At 45.4% G+C, this 19,546-nt stretch overlaps 1 protein-coding gene across 1 annotated transcript in view; it reads left to right on the top strand.

Moving 5' to 3' along the window:
• The window catches only part of KDM5B (lysine demethylase 5B), a 2,307,736-nt gene that overhangs the window by 846,752 nt on the left and 1,441,438 nt on the right, over positions 1-19,546 (top strand). The window lies entirely within an intron of this gene.

Below are 19,546 nucleotides of genomic sequence, written 5' to 3'. Positions count from 1 at the left end.
CCTTCCCTCTATCTCCCCCCCTTTTCTGTCTCCCTATCTCTCTCTCTCCTCCTCCCTGTCCCTCTCTTTCTCTCTCCCTCTTTCTCCCCCCCTCCCTCTCCCCCTCACAGCTGTGTATGAATTGTACCATAATAGTAGATGTCCTTTTATTCCCATGGTGCAGTATTCTTAGTGTGGGATTCTCCACCTCGGGCAACCCGGATGTCAGCTCCTATACAGAAGTTTAAGCTTGGTTGCTGTAGGTGCGTGGGACGTCACACATAGGGCCATAAACCAGGAGCCTTAAATGTGACGTCTGCACACACAGACCTCAGAAATATTTTGCTGCAGTTGAACGTCAGATTGATCGCATCGCTTCTCTACTGTCAAGATGTCTAAAGCAAAGTACCCCATTGGGGATTTTGTCTTTTACTATTGCTTGAGCTTAGATTGCTGACTTACCTTTAGCCAATGTCTGCTAAAAAGGGTAAATGCCGATGCAGACTCCAAATTCTGCATAAAGACGCGCATGATTTGTGCTTTTTGACTAGGCCGGGAACACAATCATACCTCCTGTCCCATTTGCCAATCCTTCATTCCAAAGACACTCAGAAACCATCTGGCTGCCCTTAATCTTTACTTAGTAAACCAGAGGCTAAAAAAGTTGGCACTTGGAATGGATATCAAGTTGGCCACCCAGGTGGAACCGCCATGGAAAAAGGCTAAGATTCCTCAGCCTAATTCCTCTGCCTTTCTGCTGTCAGACACCCCAGCAGCTGCTAATCTAGGGGGTTGAGGGACGTTCACTAGAGCAGTCTATTTCACCGATTCCCCTTGAGGAAGTCGCTGCTGAGGTACTGGATGTGAGTCCACGGAGATTGCTCAGACTGTTTCAACCGAAGACTAGGGGGAACCAGACTCCACAGGATGCCCGACTGGAATGACAGAATCCGAGGTCCCAGAAACTAGGGCTTCTCCCAAAACTACTCCTTTGAAAGGGAAGCAAAAATATAAACATTTATTTTTTTCCTGCTGAGAGATTACCTGATTGGCAGTCTTTCACTCAGCCTTTAATGCAGGCCTTCATGGTTCTTAGGCCCTCGGCCCCCTCTCCTTTCACCATCACTGTCCTTAGCCGAAGGGCTGCTTCAGCTACTTCTTTTCCCCTGCCCACTTCTCATGAAAGAGAAGAGGAAGAACTTTATTCTTCATCATCTGATGAGTCCATTATTTTACTCTTCACAGATCGTCTCTCCCCTGGAATATTATTCCCCTGATGAGGAATCCATAGAAGGGTCCTGTCCTCCATAGGACATTGTTTTTAGAGAGGCCATTACCAAAATGAAAGAATATTTCAAATGTGATACTTCCCAAATGACTGAAACTCCAAAAAGATATTTTGAGTTACTTCAAGTTGAATTCCCCCTCCCCTTCTGCAATCTCTCCAGATCTCCTTTTCCTATGTTGCAGTATTCTGCATATGGGCCCTTCTAGTCTTGCTTATGTACAGCTAGTATCCAAAAGCTTTCAGTTCCTCCTAGGTGCATGAGACGTCAGGTCTAGGTGAGAGTATGTGGGCCATAAAAATGATGCCACACACCAGCCCTCAGAACTTTCCAGCCGCCAGTCGTACGCCAAGTGTTCCTGCTTTCACTGACAGCCGATTCAAGTTTCAAGCTAAGTACCTTGTTGGGGACCTTTTCAGTCCTTTTTGTATTATTGCCTTTTCATGTCATCCAGAAAGGGTAAATGTCAGTGCAGCTGTAAGATCCCTCATAAAGACACCCACGATAAATGTTTGTCTTGGATGGTCACACGATTATAAGGCCTGCCCTATTTGCCAGGCGTTTGTTCCAAAATTTTTGTGCAGTCATTTGCATGTGCTTAGTTTATACTTGGAGAACCAATGTCTGAAACAACTTGCTTTGTGAATGGAGGTCTCATCGGATGTCGCCTCTGAGCCGCTTAAAAAGGCGGCCAGATCTTTGCAGTCTGTAACACTTGCTGAAACTCTTCCGATCGATCCACAACCTGTGGCCGACGTCGACCTGATCTCAGGATCTAGATCCGGAGCCACCTCACTGGATGTCGCGGGTACCTTTGAGGAAGCTGTACTACCAGTGGCAGGAGAACGTCCACAGAGGCTATTCTGGCAACCGTTTCAGACACCGGGGGGAATCAGCGTGTTCAGGAGAAACTTCAGATTCCCTGCCTCAGACTTTGACGCCTGGACCTAAACAGACGTCCGTTGGGACTGTCAAGAGGAGAGAAAAAAGGAAGCATATATCTCAGCCAGCAGAAAGTATTCCAGACTGGCAGGCCTTTAGCCAAAGCCTTTTCTCAACTTTCATGACCCTGAGGCCTACATCAGTTGCTTCTACTCCTGCTGCTTCTCCTCCTCTCCTTAGTCCTAGGCCTCAACCTGCAGAGACAGGTAATAGGGAAGAAGACATCTGTTCAGATTCCTTAGATGATTGTTTCTCTTATAATTCACAACTTTCTTCACCCTTGGGATATGGATCCCCAGAGGAAGAATCTATAGACCCAGATTCCCCAGTTGAAGATTTGACCTTCTCTAAAACTATTTTTAAAATGAAGAAACACTTCAGATGGGAATCCACAGACCTGTCTGACATACAAAAGAGGTACTATGACCTCATTCAAATGGAAACACCAAGCCCTTCGGCCATTCCTCCTATACTGCCTGTCTTTTTAGATGCATTTTCTTCTGCATCTCTCAATCCAGACTCAACCTCCTACTCCTCGTAGAGCAGACAGACTGTGCAAAGTCCCAGATTCTGCTAAGCACTTGATCAAGTGCCCTCCTGCAAGATCCAGCTACCATTTCTGTCTCCACAGACAAAGCTTCCAAACTCCTGTCTACCACCGCCATCCTTCCTGCTGACAGCAAAACTATAGAAAGGCTAGGCAAAAAAGATTTACAATTTATTTATTTACATTTGTTGATCGGGAATGTCCGACTGGACGCAGGTCCATTTTCAGCGGAGGCCTGGGGAGAAAAGCTCCACAAAATAAAATATTACAGACCGTTACAGATGAAGAATTCTAGCAATTAAAATATTACATAGTTGCAGATGAAGAACATAGTACATTCAGTAGATAATTAGCACCTGTTCTATCCACGAAGTCATAGCAGATGTTAACAATTGTTATAATAAGAAGTTACTGCCATATAATAAATAGGCATGGAAGTATCAGAGCTTGCTGTAATCAAAGGTAGTTTGTGGGGTGGAAGAGAGGTAGAGAGTAGATGGAGTGGGAGACGTTAAAGGGGAGAGTTACAAGGGCATAGCCAGCATGTTTTTAGGTGCGCTTTAAGTAAAGCTTTGAAGTGGGTGCATAATAGAGGTTATTGTGGGGGGGGGGGGTTCCATAATTTGGCTATAGCGCTGGAGAATAGTGCTTCTCCAGCAGTGTTATTGGCTCAAGTAACCTGTAATTGATTTTTGTTGCTGGACCGTAGTGGTCTGGTGATGAGATAGGGTTGGAGTAGATACTGGAGGGATGGGACCTTTAGAGGATGGTTAACCAGTTTGTGGGCGAGTGCGAGTTGATACCATTGAAGGAGGTGAGGGAGTTCTAGCCAGCCTAATTCAGTAAGTGTTAGAATGTGGTGACTGTGGTAGGCATTTAAAGCTAATAATTATCAGACTCATATGGGAAAGTATGCCTTGTCTCTTCTAGACTGTGCCACCAAACTGTTAGCAGACATTCCAGACTCCTTAGCCAAGTAATCTGTCTCTTCTGTACTGGTCCTTATGTCCCTAGTCACCAGGCATTTAATTAAATGTAGCCGTGATGCTGCAGAATCCTCAGCAAGGTCAACGGCTTCAGCTTCTGCCATTCGCAGATACTCCTGGCTGCGCTTGCAACTCCTGCCAGATCATTTCAGAGCTAAGCTCACTGATGCACCAATTGACAATGCTGCCTTATTTGGCTGAAAAGTTGCAGACCTTTTCAAATCACTGTAACAAAAAGGAGGAGAGATACAGGATCTTTAACATCTGCTAGATGTTCATCGTGTTTCACTGTTGCAGTCATTAAACTTGGGTTATCCGCCGGCGGGCTACCAGCAGTCGGCCCGAATTCCCAAGTTTTGGTCCGGCGTCGGTTGCTGTCACCTCTTCCCTGATGTCAGTGCGCCAGGGGTATAAAAGATGCAACTGACGCCATTTTCTTCAGTCTTTCTTGCCGCGCAGTGCCTGAAGCAAAAGCAGTTTGCAAGTGCCGGTCAGCCGACTCCTGAGATTTTCGAAATTGAGTTTCAGAACCGAAGTCTTCAATAAGGCTAAGTACCCCGTTGGGGAAACTTTTTCTTGCTCTAGACCGATGTCAGTAAAAGTTAATTGTATTTCTTGTGGGAAGCAAATACCTCATAAGGACTTTCACTCTTACTGTATTCCTTGCCTAGGCCCTGACCACTACGTTACTAGTTGTCGGTTTTGTGCTAAGATTCAACAAACGCACCGTTAAATGTCTGTTTGATTTTGCTTTACATTATTTTGGCCGAAGGTTTAATTACTTAATGCCGTCGGAACAACCGATGACCGGAATTTATAAAAAACGCAAAGACAAAGAAAAGGACAGGCATCCGAGGTCCAAAACTGATGACGAAGCCTCTTCTAGGCCAGTTGCCGGTTCTCAGTGAGGCGCTTTCACAGCCTCTGACACCCGCTACCTCAGAGCCACAGGCCCTAACCGACAGCCACGTGGAGACACCGAGGCCTGTGGAAACTCAAGGTATTGGGCCTTCGGAAACTATTCCCTCAGATGGGTCCAGAGCCGCTGAGCAGGCATCAGCTTCTGAGGGTGTTTTCAGACCTTCACAACTTACAATTAACCCCACTACAGTAGCCAAGCCAAAGTTAAAAACCCCATTAAAGACAAAGAAACAATTACAGCATTCTACTGAACAGTCATCCATGCCAAAGAAACAGATGCTTAAAATGGCCGAAGACCTAATTACTTTAATCAGGGGTTCCCATCCCCCTCCTGACAAAAGGCCTAGGCAAGACACTGACTATGATTCCTCTGACCAGGTTTCTATTTCCTCTGATTCCTCTTCTGACCAGGGATACTCTCTCCCTCCCTATGAGGACTCTGATGCAGAAGAGTCTATACCTTCAGCCTCTCCACCTGAGGATTATTCTTTTGGGGAAACCCTGCACACCATGAGGGAGCATTCCATTGGGAGAGCCAGGATTATTCAGAATCCAAGAAAAGGCTGAGACTTTCTTTTATTGCCCCAGTACAGGCCCCTGGCTATTCCCCCTGTGCTTGATATTGTTTTTTTCTGAATCCAGTCTGACTCCTGATTCTTTACCCCCTGCACCAGTCAAGCTAGACAGGTACTACAGGGTCCCTGACTCTCATAAATTTCTTTACAAAAACCCTGCTGCAGATCCAGAAACAATTTCTCAGGGTCCTAAAGGGGTTAAGGCTTCCACTGCTAAAAATCCTGTCCCCTTGGATAGAGATTCCAGAGCTCTGGACAGATGGGGGAAAAAAGTTTACACTTCTGCTACTTTAGCTGTAAGGGCTTTAAATTGCCAGTTTCACATGTTTAAATATCAACAGCATCTCATGTCATTGTTAAAGCAGAAAATGGTTTCAATCTCAAAGTCCTGACAGTAAGGAAATGCAGGATTTATTGCATGCAGCTGAACAAGTGGGAAAGCATACTTTACAATGTGGTTTTGATTCATTAGAGGCTTCTTGTAGAGCCGCAGTTACAGGCTGTGTTATTCGAAGGCATGCTTGGTTGAAAGAACAAAGTTTACATGACCATGTTAAAGTTAAATTATTGGATGCTCCCCTACAGCATGATGCTTTGTTTGGTGTTAAGGCAGAAGAGGTGTTAAAGAAAATGGAGGATAAAGCAAAATCAATGCAGACAGTAAAGGATTTCTTACAGGTTCAATCACCCAGGTTTAGCAGAAACTGGCCTTCAAAAAATTGGTCCTTTCCAGTGTCAGGCCACAAAGGGGCAGATACAGACGCCCAAGAGGATGATCTCAGCCCCAAGGCTCCTACAGACCTAAACAATGGGGTGCTTCAGCCCCCAAAGGAGGGGAAGACAAATCGCAACCTTATAAGAAACAGTCCCAATGACTTCCCTCTGCAGATGCCAAGCACTTACCTTTTGGCAGTACCCCTAGGGGGAAAGCTAGCACTTTTCTTAAAAAATTGGCACATAGTCACCCAGGACAAATGGGTACTGAATATTGTTTCTCAGGGTTACAGGTTCCACTTTCACATGCTTCCAAAATCAAGAGGTGTGCCAGACCTGCCACAGAACCAATGGGCAGAGGCGCAAAAACAAATTGCTGCTCCCATGGACATGGGAGCTATTCAAAGAGTACCACAGCAAGAACAGGGGCAAGGATTTTACTCAAGACTTTTCTTAGTACCCAGAAAGGACAAAGCCTGGAGACCAATACTGGACCTGTCAATCCTAAATACTTTCCTGGATGTTCCAAAATTCAAAATGTTAACACTACAGCAGCTTCTACCCATGCTGGGCAAGAAGGCTTGGCTAGTTACTTTGGACCTCAAGGAGGCATACCTGCATGTCCCAATCAGACAAACTTGCAGAAGATACCTCATATTCATAGCAGGCTCAATGCATTACCAATTCTCTGCACTGCCCTTTGGCTTATCTACTGCTCCCAGGGTCTTCACAAAATGCCTGGCACCAGTAATTGCATTTTGCAGACGAAAAGGAATTCAAATATATCCCTACTTGGACGACTGCCTTATTCAAGCAGACAGCAAGGACATTCTACTAAAGCATCTGGCGTTTGTAAAAATATTACTAATTTGCCTAGGGTACACAGTAAACGAAAAGAAATCAAAACTAGTGCCCTCTCAAGAGATAATATTCCTGGGTGCAAGCTTAAATACAACGGCCCAGATGGCTTATCTCACGCCAGACAAACAAAGCCAACTGACTCAATACTTTCAACTGATGGCAACAAAGACCCAGCTCCCTGCAAGAAAAATTCTGCAGGCCCTGGGCTTCATGGCATCCTGCATTCTATTAATTCCATATGCAAGACTGCATATGAAGAAACTACAATGGTATCTAAAAAGTGTTTGGACTCAACATTGTCACAGCCTGGAGACAATCATAACTTTAATTCCTTGCCTACAAAAGGAGTTTCGATGGTGGTCCCAGGCCTGTCACCACAATAAGGGACAGCCTTTCACCTTGCCCACAGCCAGGCAGACAATAACAATGGATGCATCTGATTATGCCTGGGGGGCACATATGGCAGGGAAATGTATTCAGGGCACGTGGCCCAAGGAACAAATGCATCTTCACATCAATCAGAAAGAGATGCTAGCAGTACAGAATGCCCTGACAGCTTTCAAGGACCTACTACATCCAGGACAAGTACTAATAAAGATGGACAATACCACAGTTATGTGGTACATAAGCAAGGGGGCACACATTCCTACCCCTTATGCAAGCAAGCCATGACCTTGTGGAACACAGCACTAACCTATTGGGTACATTTGCAGGCACAATTCCTGCCAGGAACAAAAAACACACTGGCAGACGAACTAAGCAGAAATCTCATGGACCCTCACGAATGGAAACTAAATCCATAGGTGTTCAGCATGATAACAAGGAAATGAGGACGCCCAGACATAGATCTTTTTGCCTCCCCTCACAATTGCCAACTACAGAAATTCTGCACAAGAACTTATCACTCTCAAGCATGGAAAGTGGATGCTCTATCATTCATCTGGAAAGCTCTGACAGTCTATGCCTTCCCACCAATGCCTCTTCTTACCAAAGTGCTCCTAAAAGTCAGACAAGAAAGGCCAAAAATGATCCTGGTTCCCCCAGACTGGCCATGCCAGCACTGGTACCCAATCCTAAAGAGCTTGTCTCGGGGCCCAACTTGGCCTTTACCTCAAATTCCTCATCTTCTGACTCAACAAAACAATCAGATTCTGCACAGTCAACTCAGAACCATAAATCTGGCAGCATGGCAGATAATGTAGCCACTCAGACTGCACCTCTCTCTAAAGCTGTTATGGATGTCATTTTAGAAGCCAGGAGGCCCAGCACTAGGAAATCTTATGCAGAAAAATGGAAGAGATTCTGTGCTTGGAACCAGGCACAAGGGCTCGACCCACTTGTTCCAAATATACCTCAGATTTTGCAATACCTAACTGAGATGCTGGACAAAGGCCTATCTTTTTCATCAATTAAAATCCATGCCTCTGCCATTTCAGCTCATTACAATACGGAACCTCCTATTTTTTCACATCCTCTACTAAGACAGTACCTCAGAGGGGCAAAAAACATAAGACCCCCAAGGAGAGCACCAGTACCAACTTGGGATCTCAATTTTGTTTTAGAAAAACTCACTGCCTCCTTTTGAACCACCCAGCACAGCTGATATAAAATTCTTATCATGGAGAACTGCTCTGCTCCTAGCCATAACTTCAGCAAGAAGAGTCTCAGAGTTACAGGCATTAATGGCTGTGGAACCTTTCATCATTTTTCACCAGGACAGGGTTTCTGTCAGGACAAACGCAACATTTATGCCAAAAGTGGTTTCCAATTTGGCCCTGAACCAAACCATTCATTTACCAACTTTTTACCCAAATCCCTAGAATAAAGGGGAGAGACTTCTGCATGCTTTGGATATACACAGACAGCTACGATTCTACTTGGACAAAACAAAAGCTTTCCGAAAGACTGAGCAACTGTTTGTAGCCTATGCGGCAGGATCACAAGGTAAGCCGATCACAAAGCAGACAGTTTCAAAATGGATAGGACACTGCATCCGCTTCTGTTATGCACAACATGGCAAATCAGTGCCTAAGGTCATTAGGACACATTCTACCAGAGCTACAGCCACTTCAGCAGCCTTTCTCAGAGGAGTACCAACCAAAGACATTTTATAAGCTGCAACCTGGAGCTCAGTGCACACTTTCACCAAGCACTACCACTTGCCTCTGTACTCTAAATCCAGAGCAGGCTTTGCCACTGCAGTCCTGCAGGGCCTGGTAGCTTCTCCAAATCCAATTTAGACCCAGCCGCCCAACCTCAAGCTTTGGGATTCAACCCAAGTGTAATGACTGCAACAGTGAAACACTATGAACATAGTACAGTTGTGTACCTACCATAAATGTAGATGTTAGTGTATTCACAGTTGCAGTCCAGGTTATACCCACCCACCATCCCCCTTTACTTTTCTGGAACTTCTCTGTACTTCTCAACTCTATACAACCTATGTGGTGTATTTGCTTGTAGATGAAGGAAATGTTTATACTAGTACATGCATGCTTTTTGGCATAATTTTATTTTTCCAGCCTTCGTATCTGGGGGCACCTGACATCTGGGGCAAGAAAAACTGAAGAAAATGGCGTCTGTTGCATCTTTTATACCCCTGGCGCACTGATGTCGGGGAAGAGGTGACAGCAACCAACGCCAAGACTGTGGAACTCGGGCCGACTGCAGGTAGCCTGCCAGCGGATAACCCAAGTGTAATGACTGCAACAGTGAATACACTCTAACATCTACATTTATGGTAGGTACACAACTGTACTTTTCCTCTGTACCTAAATTTTACAGGAACTTTCTTGCGAAAACTCAGTTCATCAGCAAACACTTCAGTGCTGTTCTTCAAGCTAGACACAGGCAGGCAAGAAAGAATAATCCTTCAGCTAGAGCACCTTCCTCCTCTAATCAAAGGACACCTTTTCAGGACAGGGCAGATAGTGTCTGACTACCTGCCCGTCCTGCCTCCCCCACCAGCTGCTTCCATCCCACTATCTGCTCGCCTTTCCCATTGCCTTCCTGTTTGGAATCAGGTCACTTCAGACAAGTGGGTCCTCTCCATTTTCCAAGACGGTTACTACCCGTCGTGGATAATCATTCCTTTAAAACTAGGCATGCCATGACCTCCTGCTCAGCAACTGCCCCTCCTTTCTAGATCCCTTTCTAGTGGGTGTCCGTCTAGTCTTAACTTGTGTGTGTGAACTTATGAAGGTGGGACTTTCATACTCCTCAGGTAAAGTCCACTTACCCGCTCTCTCTGCCTGCTTACCCTTAGACCCTCCTTTACTCTCAAGGCTAGATGTTAAATTGTTCCTGAAAGGGGTCTTGCATATAAGGCCACCAAGGAAACCCATTCCACCACCTTAGAACGTGAACTTTATCCTAGAAAAGCTCTCACTGGCCCCATTCGAACCAGTCAGTTCTACAACACTTCAAATGTCCACATGAAAAACAATCCTGCTGGTAGCTCTCATCTCAGCTAGAAGGGTGTCAGTTACAAGCACTCATGGCTTGTCCACTACACTGTTTTCCACAAAGAAAGGGTGACCCTGCATACCAACCCTTCTTTCATGCCCAAAGTGGTCAACGAACAATCTTTGTCAGTCCATTCACCTGCCCACTTTCTTTCCCTCTCCAACTAATGAAAGTGAGAATACTCCATTCCCTGGATGCGCACAGGCAACTAAGGTTTTACTTAGACAAAACTAAGTGCATCAGAATATCTAATCAACTGTTTGTATCCTTCCATCCCAGGGCGAAGGGCAAGGCAGTCACCAAACAAACCATCTCCTGTTGGATCAGAAAAACTATCTGCTTCTGCTACTCCTTTCACGGCAAGGACCTACCTCAAGGTGGTATGAGCACATTCTACTAGGGCCGTAGCATCATCCAAAGCCTTCTTCAAAGGCCTGGACACAGCCTCCATCCTGGAGGCGGCCACTTGGTGCACTATACACACCTTTACCAGACATTGCAAATTGGACCACTTTTCCAGAGCCAGAGCAGGGTTTGCTAGGGCAATCCTGGAGGGATTTCTGGAATCGGCTACCTCTACCTCCACCCTTCTCCTTAAGCTGTGGCACTTTCCCACACTTAATACTGCAGCATGGTAATAGAAGGACATAGAATAATTGTGTAAAATCTTACCATAACCATAGATGTCCTTCTCTTCCATGTTGCAGTATTCCTCCCCCCCCCCCACTTATCCCCTAAATTCATTTTCACCTGTCTCTGGAGCTCCCTATAGCACCACCCAGACTATGGTTGCAATGGCAGACAAATGGCACTTCACTTCTTGTGGACATCATTTGGCTCTTATTATACTGTCCGACTGGGCAGTCAGTTTTGAGGTCTGTGCATGCAGACGTCACATTTAAGGCCCCTGGTTTATGTCCCTACGTGTGACATTCCACTTATCTACAGCAACCAAGCTTAAGCTTTTGCATAGGAGCCGACATTCAGGCTGCCTGCAGCGGAGAATCCCACACTAAAAATACTGCAACATGGAAGAGGACATCTATGGTTATGGTAAGATTTTACACAACTACTCTGTCCTGTTGATCACTGTTGCAGTATTTCTTCACTTCCACCTTATCCCCCTTCTCTGTTCTCCTTGTTGGCACAACACTGTGCCTTGCACTCAGACACTCATTATCCCAAGACTTCACAGCCTTTTTGAGGGGGGAGCTTTCTTTTCTTTGCCTACTTGCTTCTAACATGTATTACATTGGCTTCCTTTTTCTTTCATCATTCATTTATTTTTCTTCTTCCTTCTCCCATTGTCATAGAACATTTGTTGGAAGCAAAGTGCCACAGTTTGCAGTTTGATAACAAATGGGACTTTTTCTAGAAGGTATGCAGATGTTCTTCGTGTTTCACTGTTGCAGTTGTTCTTTGTGTTTCACTGTTGCAGTCATCACATTTGGGTTCTGTCTGCAGGTGGCCCTCAGCCAGCCTGAATACCAGAGTGTTTGTATTTCTGCGTCTGATACTGTCGCTTCTTCCATGACGTCAGGTTGTCTGCTATAAAACATGCAGTCGACGCCATTACATCAGTCTTTCTTGCCATGCGGTGCCCGAAGCAGAAGCAGTTCGCAAGTGCCGGTCGGCCGATTCCTGAGATTCTTTTTTGAGTTTCAGACCTGAAGTCTTCTAAAAGATAAAGTACCCCGTTGGGGATCCTTTTTTCTTGCTCTTACCGAGGTCAGAAAAATTCAACAATTGTCTTGCCTGTGGAAAGCAAATACCTCATACAGATTTTCATTCTTACTGCGTCACCTGTTTAGGCCCAGACCATGGCGTCCCTTGCTGCCGGTTTTGTGCCTTGTTCAACGCCCGAACTATTCATCATCGGGCTATTTTTGTAGCTAAATACTTTCGCTCTCAATCTCCGTACTCCGAAATGGCTTCATTAAGCCATCCGACTACCGATCTTCCGAAAAAACGTAGATAAAGACAGACCACATAAGTCCAAAACTGCCAACGATGTTTCTGCCAAGCTAGTCGCCAGTCCGCCGGTACTTAGGCACTTTCGCAGGACCTGCTACTACAGATTCGCAGGCCTCTACTGAGACCCATTCGGAGTCCGGTAATGCCGTGAGATGCTTCTTTGACTATGGAACCTGTGGATGTCTCTACCCTGGATGGATCCGGAGCCGCTATGCAGGCGCACCGGCTTCTGAGGGTGTATTCAGGCCTACTGGTTTTCATATTAAACCGCAACTTCGTTTCAAGCTAAGAATACAGAATTCCTTAGGCCTAAAGCTCGCACTACGCCTAGAAAACCGATGACCAAACTGCATTCTCAGGCCCATATGCCTCAAAAACAAATTGTTAGAATGGCAGAAGACCTTATTACCTTAATTAGGGGAAGCCAGCCTTCCCCCTCTAAGAGACCTAGAACTGATTTCCTTTCTGATTCTTCTGATCAGGAATCTGATATCTCTGTTCCTTCTGACTACCAGGATTTACCCTTCTCTACTTATGAGGATTCCATTCCCTCTGCTTCCCCTCCAGAAGATTTTTCTTTTGGTGAAACCTTGCATACACTTACGGAACATTTCCGTTGGGAAAGGCAGGACTATCCTGAGTCCAAATAGAAACTTGGGGAATTTTTACTCCTGCCTCAACACAGGCCTGTAGCTATCCCTGCTGTTCTGGAGATTGTAGATGTTTTCTTGGAACCCAGCCTTACCCCCAGACACTTTGCATCAGCTCCCAGGAAACCGGACAGGTACTACAGAGTACCTGACTCTCTCAAATTCCTCTTCAAGATTTCTACTGCGGAAACAGAGACCATTTCCCAAGGACCAAAAGGCATTAAGGCTACTACTGCCAAAAATCCTACCCCTTCTGATAGGGACTCTAGAGCTTTAGACAGATGGGTAAGAAGGGTATGCACTTCTGCTACTTTGGTCATTAGGGCTTTAAATTGCCAGTTTCATATGTTAAAGTATCAGCAGCATATTATATGACTACTTAAACAGAAAATTATGTTGATTCCTGACTCTGCTGAACACAAGATTTGCAAGAGTTGATGCATTCTGCTGAACAAGTTGGTAAACACTTCGTAATGTGGATGTTCTTCATCTCACATTGCTGCAGTCCTTACACTTGGGTAGTCCGCTGTCCTCGGCCGGCCCGAATATCAAAGTATTAGGCTGACGTCGGTCAAGGCGCTTAAGACTGACATCAGGACGTCAGGGTACAAATGCGCATGACCGACGTCATATCCTCAGTCTTTTTTGCCGCATGGTCTGATGCAGAAGCAGCGTTGCAAGTGCCGTTCGGCGTTCTGAAATTTTTCAATTCGGAGTTTCAGACCGAGTCAAAGTTGGCTAAGTACCCGTTGGGGAATATTTTAGTTTTTCTTGCCTCAGTGGTTTACCGGATGTCAGAAAAGTGAATAACTGTATTTCTTGTGGGAAACAGATACCGCATAGAGATTATCATACTTTGTGTATTCCTTGTTTGGGGCCTGAGCACGACGTTGTTGGGTGTCGCTTTGTGCTAGGTTCAATAAGCGCACTATTGCGAAGGTTAGATTGTGCCAGGTTGGTCTTTGGGAAGCGGTGCAATTATAAGATGCCGCCGGATGCTCCGGCCGCTTCAAGAAGCGCAAAGACAAGGCAGCTAAACCCAGGCAAGAAGAGTCGTCCGTCGGACGCCGGTTCTTTAGAGGCCAGTGGAACCGTGGTTCCGGAGGCTTCTCTGGAGCCCCAGGGGGAGACTTTGTTATTGCAGGATGTGGCCTCTCAGGAGGCAGGTCAGGCTGTAGGGGCTTCTCAGGTTACTGTACTCCCCTCCCTTCCTAGGGTGGTTAGGCCCTCTCCTTCTGTTTCTAAGGCTTCTCCCAGAGGCAGGCCAGGTTTAGCTTCTGTTGGTGTCACTCCTAGTTCTTCAGGATCTGTGCCCAAGAAGCACATGCTTAAAATGGCAGAAGATTTAATTACTTTGATTAGAGGTTCTTTGCCCCCTCCAGATAAGAGGCCTAGGGTGGAACCAGAGTTGGGGAGTTTTGAGCAGCCTTCAGATGTTTCAGAGTCTTCGGCTGAAGACTTGCAGGAGTACTCTCCTTATTCTGATTCTGATGCAGATGATTCGACCCCTTCTGCTTCTCCTCCAGAGGATTTTTCTTTTTCAGAAACTCTTCATTCCATGAGGGAACATTTTAAGTGGGAAGGTCAGGACTTCTCTGATTCCAGGAAAAGGCTTAGGGAGTTTTTGCTTTTACCCCAGCATAGGCCTTTGGCTATACCTCCTGTTCTGGATGTTGTGGAAGATGTGTTTGCGGAGGCTTCACTTAATCCTGATTCTTTGCCTCCTGCTCCTGTTAAACCGGATAGGTATTATAGGGTGTCTGAGGCTCATAAATATCTTTATAAGAGTCCTAGGGCGGACCCAGAAACTGTTAGTCAGGGACCTAAGGGTGTCAAGGCCTCTGTTGTAAAAAATCCGGTTCCTCCAGATAGAGGCCAGAGCTTTGGATAGATGGGGAAAGAAAGTCTATACTTCTTCCACCTTAGCTATGAGGGCTTTGAATTGCCAGTTTCACATGTTGAAATATCAGAACTATCTTCTTTCTCAACTGAAGTCTAAGGTAGATGCTCTGGCGGAAGGCATTGAGTGTAAGGAATTACAAGACTTAGTACATGTCTCTGAACAGGTGGGTAAGCATTCTTTACAATGTGGTTTTGATGCTGTACAGGCCTCGTCTAGGGTGGCTGCCACTGGGTCAGTTCTTCGCAGGCACGCCTGGCTGAGGGATCAGAATTTATCTGAACATGTTAAGACAAGGATTTTGGATGCTCCTTTACAGTCTGATGTGTTGTTTGGTTCACCTGTTGAGTCGGTCTTGAAGAAAATGGAAGACAAGGCTAAGTCTATGCAGACTGTTAAATATTTTTTGCAAGTCCAGCCTCCGAAGTTTAGTAGGAATTGGCCTGCTAAGGGGTGGACATACCCTTCTTATGATTCACAGTCTAGGGGTAGATCTAGACGTGGTAGGGGCAGAGCTCAGGGCTCCTTCAGACCTAGAACAGGGAGTTCTCCTGCACAATCTTCAGGTGAGGGCAGGGGCCAGTCCTTTCGTAAACAGGCCCAATGACCTACCTTTTCAGCTGCCGGATCCTTCTTGCCTGGCAGCACCTTTGGGAGGAAGGTTGGCACTCTTCAGGGAAAATTGGAGTTTGATTACCCAAGACAGATGGGTATTGGATATCATACACCAAGGTTACAGGTTTTATTTCCATACCTTGCCTCCTTTCAAAGGCATGCCGGACGTTCCTCCTCAGCAAAGACTAGAGGCTCACAAGCAAATTTCTGCTGCTCCAAATAGGGGCCATACAACCGTCCCTCTGCCAGAAGTGGGCCTAGGATTTTATTCTCGCCTGTTCCTAGTACCAAAGAAGGGGAACACGTGGAGACCAATTTTGGATTTATCTATCCTCAACACTTATCTGGACATTCCCAAGTTCAAAATGTTGACGTTACAACAGCTTTTACCTCTGCTGGGCAAAGATCACTGGATGGTGACTCTGGATCTCAAGGAGGCTTACCTTCATGTTCCTATCAGGCTAAGTTGCAGGAAGTATCTGCCTTTTCGAGCTGGGACTTCTCATTATCAGTTCTCTGCATTGCCCTTTGGCTTATCTACTGCGCCCAGAGTGTTCACAAAGGTTCTGGCTCCAGTGATAGCTTTCTTCAGGCTAAGAGGAATACAGATCTATCCTTATTTGGACGATTGCCTTATTCTGGCCCAAGGAAAGGACGAACTTCTTCATCATTTGCAATATGTGATAGCAGTGCTAAGATGCCTGGGGTATTCTGTGAACGAAATAAAGTCCAGTCTAGTACCCTCTCAGGACATGTGCTTTCTGGGTGTGAGACTGAATACAGCATCCCAGATGGCCTTTTGACCCCGGACAAACAAAGAATCTTTCTCTTTACTTCCATCAATTGTCTCATCAGTCCAGGCTGACTGCAAGGACAGTCCTTCAAGCCTTGGGGTTCATGGCATCTTGTATTCTGGTGCTTCCCAATGCCAAACTGCATATGAGGAAGCTACAATGGTATCTCAAAAATGTATGGACACAGCACTGCCAATATATGGACACTGTCATTCAAATAATACCTTGCATTCAAAAGGAATTTTGTGGTGGGCTCAGGAATGTCACCTAAACAAGGGACTCTCTGTGACCCGGCCAGAGGCGAGTCAGATTCTAACGACAGATGCCTCAGACAAAGCTTGGGGAGCTCATCTAAATGGAAAGTGGGTACAAGACACGTGGCCTGCCAGACTTCAACATCTACATATCAACTTGAAGGAGATGTTAGCAGTCCAATTTGCATTAATAGCTTTCAAGGATTTACTTCTTCCAGGGCAGGTGTTGATTCTAACAGACAACACAACTGTCATGTGGTACATCAACAAGCAAGGGGGAACACATTCTTATCCTCTATGCAGACAAGCAATGATTTTGTGGGAGACTGCTCTCAGTTTACAGCTAAATCTTCAGGCAAGGTTTCTGCCGGAGCACAGAACTCCTTAGCAGATGTGTTGAGCAGGCAAATTATGGATCCCCACGAGTGGAAATTGGATCCTCATGTATTTCAGAAATTGACAGTGTTATGGGGAACTCCAGACATAGATCTGTTCGCTTCTCCACTAAACTACCAGCTGCCAAAGTTTTGCACAAAAGGTTTCATCCCACAGCTTGGAAAGTGGATGCTCTTTCATTCAATTGGAACAATCTTCATGTGTATGCCTTTCCACCTCTGCCTCTCCTCCCAAAGGTACTCCTGAAGGTCAGACAGGACAAGCCAAAGATGATTTTAATAGCTCCAGATTGGCCTCGACAGCACTGGTACCCATTACTGAGAAGTCTGGTGCACGGGAGCCTCCATGGCCTTTGCCTTCGATTCCACACCTGCTGTCTCAGGAGAACAGTCATTTACTCAATGTCAAACTTCACTCTCTTCACCTGACAGCCTGGCATATTCTGTTTTAAACCCTGGAGGGTCTCAGCTTCCACAGCAAGTTTTGAATGTTATTTTGGAGGCCAGAAGGCCTAGTACAAGGAAAGTGTAATGCAGATAAATGGAAGAGATTTTTATTTTGGAGTACAGCAAAGGAATTTGATGTTTCTAAGCCTAATTTAAGTGTGGCTCTTCAATATCTTACTGAGTTACTGGACAAAGGTTTGTCCTTCTCTTCTATTAAGGTTCATGCTGCAGCAATTTCTGCTCACTATGACTGTGAACCCACCATTGTTTTCTCATCCTTTGTTTAAGCAATTCCTTAGAGGGGCAAAGAATATAAGACCCCCACGGAGAGCTCCTACTCCTGCTTGGGATCTCAATTTTGTGTTGGAGAAACTCACTCTACAACCTTTTGAGCCTGCAGCTACTACTGAGTTGAAATATTTATCATGGAAGACTGCTTTTTTGTTGGCCATTACCTCTGCGAGAAGGGTTTCTGAATTACAGGCCCTTATGGCAGTTGAGCCTTTCTTAATTTTCCATAAGGATAGGGTATCTTTGCGTACTAATCCTTCCTTTATGCCTAAAGTGGTTTCTAGTGTGGCTTTAAACCAAACTATTCATTTGCCTACTTTTTATGCAAACCCCCAAAATAAAGGGGAAAAGATTTTGCACACTTTGGATATACACAGGCAGTTGCGATATTATTTGAACAGAACTAAAGGGTTCAGGCAGTCTCAGCAGTTATTTGTTTCTTTTGCTTTGGGTTCTCAGGGCAAGCCTGTGTCAAAACAAACTATTTCTAAGTGGATTGGGTTTTGTATTGCTTTCTGTTATTCCCATCATGGCAAGGAGATTCCAGCTGGGATTAGGCCTCATTCCACTAGGGCTACTGCCACTTCTACAGCTTTTTAAGGGGTGGCAACTAAAGATATTTTGGAGGCAGCTACTTGGAGTTCAGTGCATACTTTCTCTAAGCATTATCACCTTCCACTTTACTCTAAATCGAGGGCTGGTTTTGCCACTGCAATTTTACAGGGCATTTTGGCAGCTCCTACTGCTTTATAGTTTTGCCATCCTCCCTTATCTCTGCTTTGGGATTCTACCCAAGTGTAAGGACTGCAGCAATGTGAGATGAAGAACATAGTACAGTTTTGTACCTACCATAAATGTAGATGTTCAAGATCCACATTGCTGCAGTCCAATTACCTCCCTCCTTCCCTCTGTAGTTAGAGGCGGTTGTGTGGTTTGGGTTGTACATATTGTGAATAATGTATATATTGTACATATGGTTAGTACAAGGGTGGTTGGTTGTTTTTTTGCTGTCTTTTGGTTTTTGACCTTTCTGTTTAGGGTCTTCTGACATCTGGGGCAAGAAAAGACTGAGGATATGACGTCGGTCATGCGCATTTGTACCCTGACGTCCTGATGTCAGTCTTAAGCGCCTTGACCGACGTCAGCCTAATACTTTGATATTCGGGCCGACCGAGGACAGCGGACTACCCCAAGTGTAAGGACTGCAGCAATGTGGATCTTCGAACATCTACATTTATGGTAGGTACAAAACTGTACTTTTTGATGCTTTAGAAGCATCTTGCAGGGCTGCTGTCACTGGGTCTGTACTTAAAAGGCATGCTTGGTGTAAGGAACAAAACTTGCCAGATCATGTTAAAGCTAAATTACTGGATGCACCCTTAAACCAAAACCGCCTTTTTGGCATCAAAGCAGAAGTCGCCCCCAAAAGGATGGAGGAAAAAGCTAAATCTGTGCAGACTGTTAAAGACTTTTTACAAGTACAGCCTCCTAGATTCAGTAGGCATTGGCCTTCAAAGAACTGGTCTTTTCCAATCCCTTCCTGGTCTTCTCAGTCCAAACCCAAACGTAGCAGACCACCAAGACTTCAGTCTCAGGCCATGCACAAATCTAAGCAGTGGGGGGCTCCCACTTCCAAAGCAGGGAGTAGTAAGCCTCCCCCTATGGAAAAATGGCACAATGACTTATCCTTAACTCTTCCAAGCCCTGCTCAACTACTTGCTCCCTTAGAAAGCTTGCCCTGCATGCAAAAAACTGGGAACTCATTGCCCAGGACAAATGGGTTTTAAATATAATTTCCATAGGATACAGATTCCACTTCCACTCACTCACAACCCCAAGTGGATGGCCATACTTCCCACCAAATCAGTGGGTGGAGGCCCAAAAACAAGTGCTATCTCTCCTCAGTATCAGGGCTATTCAACTTGTCCCAGCAGAACAAAGGGGACAAGG

This window comes from Protopterus annectens, chromosome 7.part0 (genome assembly GCF_019279795.1).
Source record: "Protopterus annectens isolate FY-2018-M chromosome 7.part0, PAN1.0, whole genome shotgun sequence".
Lineage (NCBI taxonomy): Eukaryota > Metazoa > Chordata > Ceratodontiformes > Protopteridae > Protopterus > Protopterus annectens.
Note: the sequence above shows the minus strand (reverse complement) of the source record. Positions and strands in the feature narration are given on the sequence as shown.